The following is a 9,211-nucleotide window of genomic DNA, read 5'->3' as shown; positions in this document are numbered from 1 at the left end:
TTTGAATGGAAGGACCACGCCTACCTCTTTCAGACCCTGGAGGCCTTTGGCTTTGGGCCCCTTTTCACCAGGGCCCTCTGGGTCTTGTATCAAGACACTTCCAGTTTGCTCAAGGTGAACGGGATGCTTTGTGCCCCATTCCCTACATGCAGAGGCATCCATCAGGGATGCCCCTGTCGCACATGCTCTATGTCCTTGCCATTGAGCCACTGCTCCATGTGCTGCAGTGCTGCCTGAGTGGTGTGGCCTTGCCATTGGCCACGGGCCTGTCCATTGCCCCTCTGCTTTGGCGATCAGCATATGCAGATGACGTGACCATCTTCCTTAACACCCAGGAAGATGTGAAGGCTCTGACAGACTGCCAGTGAGCCTATAAATGTGCCTCCTCAGCCTGTATCAACTGGGCCAAGTGTGATACCCTGCTGCTTGGTGCGTGGATCAGTGCAACCCCCCCCAGATTTGCCAGGGGGCCTCATTGGGTACCACGAGGGCCTTAAGGTCCTGGGCGTGTTCCATGGGCCTTCAACATTCAGGGCGCACAGTTGGGATAACCTTGAGGTAGGTGCATCGTACCCAGAGGTGCTTACCCAGCCTCTCCTACTGTGAACGTATCGTCATTGTGAACAACTTGGTGGTGGCGACCTTGTGGCACCAGTGCACCAGATTTGATCCACTACAGGACCTACTCAAGAGACTCCAGTGCCTCTGGTTGATTATTTCTGGGATGGGTGCCACTGGCTCCCACAAGCTGTCCTTTACCTACCTGTAGCTGAGGGGGGCCAGAGTTTGGTTGACCTTGCAAGCAAGGTGGCCGCCTTCCATCTGCAGGACCTTCAATGACTCCTGTATGTGAGGAGTGCCTACCTTGGTGACAACTGGCATGCTGGTTTCTGCAGAGGGTGGGGACCCTCAGCTTTGACCAGAAGCTCTCCCTGTTAGACCTCACACTTTTTGAACTGGGTGTTGCTTCTGGCTTTCTACCTCGGCATGGTACAAGCCTGGCAGGCCACCTTCTGCCTCCAGCCCCAGGCTCATCACCTGCAGTTCCCGCAGCTGCTGAGGGACCCTCTGGTGCACAACCCAGCTTTAGGCACCCCCTGCCATGCCTGGCCTCTGCCAGCCTGATGGCCATTCTCATCCAGGCATGTGTCCTCCACCTGAGCCATCTCCTTGATCCCACTCAGTTGGCCTGGCTCTCGATGGAGGCCTTGGCCACATAGTTGGGCATGCACTCTGTCTGGACTGTGGGCCGTCTCCTGTGTGACATCCAGGCTGCCCTACCGTTGGAGGCAGCAGCAACCCTGGATGACCTTCTCTGGGCAGACCAAGTCTCCTGTGCCACAGATGTTCCGAGCAAGGTTTTTCCCAGGCTGCCAGTCACCCTGGCCATGGCTGATGAGCTGGCCAGCAGACCTGGCACCCTGCTGACACTCCCTGTGCCTCCTGACAGTGACACACGTTGCCCCTTTGCTTTTCTGTCATGTAGGATCCTCTATGCCTGGGTGGTTCATGTCCACCATGCCCAAGTGCTGGCAGGCTGCCCTGATATATCATGGTGATGGCACCTGGGGCTGCCAGATTCCCCACTAGCCCACCTGGTGTGGCACACATTGTCTAAGCCGCCAACCCCCAAGAAGACTGGCGACCTGTGGTGGTGGTTGCTGCATGGCATCCTAGCCACTGGCACATTTGCATCCCACTTTGACCCAGCTGCCTCGATGGCCTACCCCTTCTGCCCAGGGTTTGTTGAGGAGACCCTCTATCATGCCTTCCTTGACTGTCCCTGCCTGTGGCCACTCTTTGTCACCCTTGAGCCACTACTGTGAGCTCAGATGATGACCTGTGGCTTTTCCACCTCCTGGTTCAGGCATGAACTCTTCAGTCTAGACATTGGCCTCATCTCTCTGGATCAGGAGAAAGGCTTTGACTGGGTGGACCACGCCTACCTCTTTCAGACCCTGGAGGCCTTGGGCTTTGGGCCTCTTTTCACCAGGGCCCTCCAGGTCTTCTATCAAGACACATCCAGCCTCCTGAAGGTGACCGAGGTGCTCTGTGCCCCATTCCCCACATACAGAGGCATCCGTCAGGGCTGCCCCCTTTTGGCCCTGGCCATTGAGCCACTGCTGCATACGCTGTGGTGCCACCTGAGTGGTGTGGCCTTGCAATCAGCCACAGGCCTGTCCATTGCCCCTCTGCTCTGGCTATCAGCATATGCAGACCACGTGACCATCTTCCTTAACACCCAGGAAGACATGGAGGCTCTGACAGACTGCCAGTGACCCTATGAATGCACCTCCTTGGCCCTTATCAACTGGGCCAAGAGTGACACCCTGCTGCTTGGTGCATGGATCAGTGCGACCCCCCCCAGATTTGCTAGGGGACCTCACCTGGTACTGCGATGGCCTTAAGGTTCTGGCTGTGTTCCTAGGGCCATTGACCTTCATGGCGAGCAGCTGGAATGGGCTCGAGGAATGGATTGAGGCCTACCTACAATGGTGGCACTGATGCCTACCCAGTCTCTCCTACCATGGACATGTCCTCATTGTGAACAACCTGGTGGCAGCAACCTTGTGGCACCGATGCACCAGACTCGATCCACCATGGGACCTACGCGAGAGACTTCAGTGCCTCCTGGTCATTTTTTTTTCTGGGATGAGTGCCACTGGCTCCCGTGAGCTGTCCATTACTTACCTGTAGCTGAGGAGGGCCAGAGTTTGGTTGACCTTGTGAGAAAGGCCTGCAGGCCCTTCAACTTTTTACTGGGTCAGGCCAAAATGGCTGTCCTCAAGAACCACCGAAACTGGCTTGCCGGCACTGGCTCAGATGATGCCATGCAGCTTTTCCACCTCTTGGTGCAGGCAGACCTGGAGTTTGAGTACGCTGTGCTCCAGTGGGCAGTGCCCACCTTTGAGTCACACTGGGCCCTTGAGGGAGTGCTGTGCCATGTAGAGGATGACCTTCTCAAATACGTGCTCTGATGTCATGACCAGTTTGGGTTGACTGGGTAGGCTCGGTGTCACGCTATGACTTCCAGCTCATGCTGGGCCCTCATCAGGCTGCTTTTTTGCTTTCTTTTGTGTGGGAAGTTGAAGGTATTGTAATGAGTATGCTTGGATAGAGCAGGGTAGGAATTGTTTATAGATATGACCGTGTGGCCGGCATTCCAACCACATAACTAGCATGTAAGACATGACATGGAATGTAGTGAAGGTGTCTGTCGTGGTATGATGTGAATACAATGATGTGGTGTTCTTAGTTTGATGGTAATTTGTTTGTCTTTGCTTTTTAAGAGGCCATCCTTTTTGTATCCTGGAACCCCTGAATAAAGTAGTTAAAAGTCCTTCCTTCCACAAATCAGAGAAAAAACTCAAGGAGACAGAAGCCTCAAGGAGACAGAGTGGTGGGTGGGTGTCAAAACACATGTACCCCATCTGAATTTTCTGGGACATGGCCAGTAACCAGGAGGAGGGTGAGAAAACTATGGAATGGGCCTGCAGAACTTGTGGAAATTGAGCTGATGCTTGGGCCAAAGCCAGTGAAGAAAGCTCATCTTCCTTTGTGGCCAGCAATGATTCCAAAGTTACAATGGTTCAATGGAAAGGTGTAAGGCAGAGGTCGCCAAGTGGGGTGCAAAGCTTACTACCCAGACCCTGGAGGTCTTGTCCAGCAACCAAGAAGAAAGCCCCTGCAAGGTTTAAGGCAAAGATGGGCAAGTGGGGTGAAGAGCCTACTACAAGGACCCCAGAGGTCTTGGCCAGCAACCAAAAAAAATTCTCCATAGTTCAGAAAAGAAACTCAAGCCTCAGCTTCTGCCACTGCAGTGGTCATAGCTCCTGAGCACAGTTTCCTTTGTGGCCAGCAATGATTCCAAAGTTACAAGGGTGCAATGAAGAGGTGTAAGGCAGAGGTAGGGAAGTGGGGTGAAAAGCCTGTAGACCTGGGGCTGCTACCCGGACTCCAGGAGGGAATTTGCCAGAGGTTTTGGCTAGCAACCAAGGAGAAAGCCTCCACATTTGTGGGGAGCAACAATCCTCTAATTACAATCCCATAATTAACAAACAGGGCCAGCAACTAGGAGGAGGGGTAGAATAATATAAAATGGATCTGCAGAACTTGTGCATCTCTTCCTATACTTGAGCTGATGCTTGGGCCAAAGCCTGTGAAGAAAGCCTCTGCTATTCAAGTAGTACACAGAAGAGAAGCCTCAGCAGTTTTTTGTGGCCAGCAACCAGAAGGAGGAAGTAATACAAGTTCAGTAAGGGTAGTATGTAAAGCAGAATGGTATATATTTCTTCTCCATGAGAATAGAAGGACTTAGGAAGGAGTTTAAATCAGGAGGTGGGCATTACCCCTCCCCCCCGGAGAAAGAAGCAGAGAGGGCACATAATCACCTGCCTTATGCTCACTATTTGCTTTCTCATATGATCATATGGAATCAAACTGTAATCATAGAATCATAGAATCATAGAATCAATGAGTTGGAAGGGACCTAGACAGATCATCTAGTCCGACCCCCTGCTATGGGCAGGAAGGAGCACTGGGAGTGACAGTGGTCATAAGACCCCAGCCAGGTGCCTATCCAGTCTCCTCTTGAAGATTTCCAGGGAAGGTGAGAGCATCACCTCTCTGGGAAGCCTATTCCAGGCTCTGGCCACCCTTACAGTGAAGTAGTTCTTCCTAATATCTAACCTAAACCTATCCTCCCTCAGCTTGTGGCCATTGTTCCTGGTGACTCCAAGGGGGGCCCTGGTGAACAGACTTTCCCCGAGACCCTGCTGGTGGCCCCTGATAAAGTTGTAGGCAGCCCTAAGATCCTCCCTCAGTCTCCTCTTGCGGAGACTGAAGAGATTCAGGTCCCTCAGCCTCTCCTTATAGGAGAGGGCTGGCCATGGAGGCCCTCAACCATATGAGTGACCTTCCTCTGGACCCTCTCCAGGTTCTCCACGTTCCTCTTGAAGTGCGGTGCCCAGAATTGGACACAGTACTCCAGCTGGGGCCGGACCAGCGCCACATAGAGGGGGAGCAAGACCTCTCTGGACCTGTTAATGATGCCCCTGTTGATGTATGACAGGGTGCGGTTGGCTCTGCCTATTGCTTCGTCACATTGGCAACTCATATTCATCCTGGAGTCAATCTCTGTCTCTGTGCTGCTGAGAGGGTCAGCTCCTAACCTATAACCATAATGCTGGTTCCCTCTCCCCAGGTGCAGCACCCCGCACTTGTCCTTGTTGAACCGCATCCTGTTCAGATCCACCCACTTCTCTAACCTATCCAGGTCTGCCTGGATACAGTCCCTGCCTGCCAGTGTATTCACTTTACCCCACAGCTTGGTGTCATCAGCAAACTTGAACAGGGTGCTCTCCACACCCTCGTCCAGGTCGCTAATGAAGATGCTGAACAGCACCAGCCAATATATAAGTCCACCGGCTTATATATATAAGTCTATATAACATAAGTCTATATCATACATTGGCTACATATATATCGTGGAGGCCCCGGATGTGTGTGATATTTGCAGAGTGATAAGCCAGATCTACTTGCTTTGAAATACTATGATAAGGAATTTAACTGTTACAATTATTATTGACCACTAATAAATCATCATTAATATTACTATTACTACAAACTCTTATTAATATATTACTATTGGAATTAATAGTATTATTGACTCCTATTATTACTATTACCTGTTATTATATTATAGTTCAGTTCTTGAGAGAATTCTGAAGGAATTGTTGTTATTTTCCTCATCTTGTCTTTCTTCCTTCCTTTCTCTTTCTGCCTCTTGTCACACCAACGGGGATTGATCAGCCTGCAGCTAGCAGTGGAAGGGGATCTAAAAACCAGAGGGAGTGAGGATAGAAAGAGCATCAGAATTTGTAGTGGTGCCTCTTGTGCACCTCACGTACCTTCCTTCATGCCCATAAAATTCCACCAGCCCTGTTTACAAAAAAATTTGAACTAAACAATGCATCTCCCCCAACCAGAGATGACCCTATCAGGGTGTTGGGCAGTGGTGTACTGATGGTGGCAGGTGGTGCAGCCGCCCTGGCACAGACACAAAGGGGGTGCCACCACTCCATGCTTCTCACCCCTTCCTTAACCACCCACTGCCAAAACCACTGTAGAAGGTGGCTTGTCTGGGGCACGTGGGAGTAAGGACAGCATCACCCTGGGTTTATCCCCCAGGCCCTGGAGATCCATGATACATCACTGGTGCAGGGCCTTGGGCAAATTAGCCTCCCACCCCATGCAGAGTCGATCCCATGTGCTGCGGCAGCGCTGGCAGGGGAGGGGAGTTGGCGAGCATTCAGATATGAGGCTGGCAGCAGCACTGAGTTGCCTTGTCTGTTCCACCTGTCTCTGTGGGGGCCTCAAAGTGCTGTGCCTGGGGTGGTCACTTGTATTTGCACCCCCCCTCAGGGTATAGACAAGTGTCAGGTGTCACTTACCAAAGGTGGCGTGTAGCACATTGCCATGTCCTCTTATGAGTCGCATGTTGCACACTGTGGGCATCAATTAGCACTCGAAGCTGTATTCCTGTGCCCCCCAGGGACAAGTCTTGTGACTGGAATGAGTTCTTCTCTGCCCCCACTGTGCTGTCATCCCTCGCCTGACTCAAACCTCCTTTGATACAGTGAATGTGGACCCTGACTTGCTCCCCCATTTTAGAGTGCTTCAGTAAAGCAATCCCCTCCCTCCACCAGCAGCCTCACTTTGGTGTGGAAAAAAACCCAGACACTCTGGCACTGGACTGGAAAAGAGCACAAAGAGAAGGTAGAAAAATTTGCAAAGTCTCTGATTTTGTGTGCAAGTAAAGTAGGTCTTAAACCCCAGGCCGCCCCTCTGAAATGGCACTTACTTGCAGACAGCATCATCCTTATGCAGTGACTCATGGAATTTGCCACCCTAGTCATCTGCACTTTCCACTTTGGCTACTGAGGAATCTGCCAAAACTTCAAGTGAGGTTTCACAGGACTGTCTCTGCTTGCTACAAAAATCTCTGAAGCACTCTGCTATGGTGCGAGCAGGGTGCTGTTCCAGGTGGCCATGGGTGATAAACAATGTAAAAAGCAATGGTTGCCTTCCCCCCAAGAGGAGGAAAGTACATCCCCCCACTGGTGTGGTCAAGAGCACAAGTGATTTGTGAAAGGGGACTGGCAATTTTTTGTGGGGGCAGGGAGGGTGCCTTTATACTCAGGCTGTGCTTTAATGAGGGTCTGGGAAAATTCCAAGGATTGTGAAGTCATTACCTGTAAGTGTCAAAACACCCAAAGGTGATGAAGCACCCAGTTTAACAACAAAAAAGACCTGATGAAGTAGTAAATAGGGCCACTGTACTTTGGGATGACTGCTCAATGGCCCAGAATGTTGCAAAAATTGATACCTACCTACCTGCTTGTGCAAAATCATTTTATTACAGAAGCACAGCCTATTTTCCCTGAAGTGGCAAAAGTTTTGAGTAGCCTACATTATCAGGAGAATAGTAGACAAAACATTTTTTGTTACAAGCTTGATTACATCAGAACACCAATGAGTGCTAAGCTCAGGATGAAAGGATGTGCAAAAGCTCCAGTGCCCGGGAGTGCTGGGGTGAAGTGTTGGCTTGGTGCAGACAGGTGAGAAGCCGCTGATGATGGAGAGGGGCAAAATGGAGAATGAGGATGAAATACTTACAAATGGAGAACAACGCAGTCAAGAGTCCTCTGATATGGAGAATATGGAGGACATGGGTGAGCAGGAGGAGGAGGAGGAGGAAGTGGCAGTACTGCTTCTGCAAATGCTGTTTACCTGGGGATTACTGCTGCAACTTTTGAGAAGGATAGGAACTGTACTACAGTGTTCAGTGGCAAGTTGTGTTCCTGCTTTAACAGCATTAATGACAATAATAATAATAAGATACAGTTACCCAGAGGACTTGGAATACACATAGGAAAGTGAAGAAGTGGAATTTGACTGGGTTCTGTTGAAAAACCTGAGGAGGACCAAAATTTGCATGGTGTGGGCCCACGAGAGCAGCTCAGACTCATGGGAGCGAATTGTGCTGATGATTTGGAATGACCAGCAGTGGCTGGAGATGTTCTGAATGAAATGGGAGACATTCTATCATATCATCTTGATGCTGGGGCCCCACATCATGAGGCAGGACACTAACATGAGTCGGGCCATCTCACCAGACAAGACAGTTGCAATGGCCATCAAGAAACTGGCCAGCCCATTCAGCCTCTGCTACATCGTGAACCAATTCAGCTTGGCTGCCTGCATGGTCGGGCTGGCAACTCGTGAGGTATGCCAGCTGCTTAAGGAAATCGCTGCAAACAAAGTGTCCACCTGGTGAATCCGCAGCAAGTCATAGATGGCTTTAATGAGAAAGGTTCCCAAACTACGTGGGGGCTTTAGACAGCACTCATATCCCAGTGCTGTGCCCTGCAGGCAGGGAGTGGACTTCCACAAACAGGAAAGGATATACTTCCATGATCCTGCAAGCTATGGTGGACCACTGGGGCTGGTTCATGAACATTTATACAAGGTGGGTTGGAAGCATGCATGATATGCATGTGTTCAAAAACTCCCCTCTGCCTGGCCTCGTGGAGAAAGGATACTACGCACCCGCTGTGGAGGAGACAGTGATCTGCGGTGTCGCCGTTCCCCCAGTTATATTAGTAGATGCTGCCTACTAGGGTCGTGCAAAATGGAAGTGTTTAGTTTTGACCAGTGTTTTGACATTTTGATGGAACAACATTCCAGAGGTGCAGGTCCCCCTGCACCTCTCTCCTTGACAGCTGACTGGCTGCAGCTTTCACCGTGCTGTGCCTTAACACACACAGTGTCACCCATGTCACAAATTTTGCTTGTCCTCAGCTTGAGATGCAGTTTCCCCAGACCACCTGCACCTATCTCCTTGAAACCTGGCAGGTTTGTGGCCTCAGCAGGGGTAGCAGGCCTGCAGTTTTGACCCTGTTGTGGCTTAACACATACAAGTGACAGGAGCTTTGCTCTCAAGAATTTAGGGTGCAGTTTCCCTCAACCCCCTGCACCTTTCTCCTTGAAACTTGGCAGGCTTTATGCCATCACACAGAGCTACCATTCCTGCAAGTTTCATTAAAATCAGGCCACTAGATCAACCCTCAGCCTTCTCTTGTGGAGGCTGAACAGGTTCAGGTCCCTGAGCCTCTCCTCTTAGGGCCTGCCCTGCTGCCCCCTGATCATG

At 50.9% G+C, this 9,211-nt stretch overlaps 1 long non-coding RNA gene across 1 annotated transcript in view; it reads left to right on the top strand.

Annotated features, from left to right (window-relative positions):
- The first annotated feature begins 6,416 nt into the window (after positions 1-6,416).
- The window catches only part of LOC109312562, a 7,813-nt gene continuing 5,018 nt past the window's right edge, over positions 6,417-9,211 (top strand). Inside the window, exon 1 of the long non-coding RNA XR_002101845.1 lies at positions 6,417-6,498. This is a non-coding gene — a long non-coding RNA (uncharacterized LOC109312562). The remainder of the gene's footprint in view (positions 6,499-9,211) is intronic.

Source organism: Crocodylus porosus, unplaced genomic scaffold (assembly GCF_001723895.1).
Source record: "Crocodylus porosus isolate Cpor-Errol unplaced genomic scaffold, CroPor_comp1, whole genome shotgun sequence".
NCBI classification, from domain to species: Eukaryota; Metazoa; Chordata; order Crocodylia; family Crocodylidae; genus Crocodylus; species Crocodylus porosus.
The sequence above is the reverse complement of the archived record's forward strand: the minus strand, read 5'-3'. Positions and strand labels throughout refer to the sequence as shown.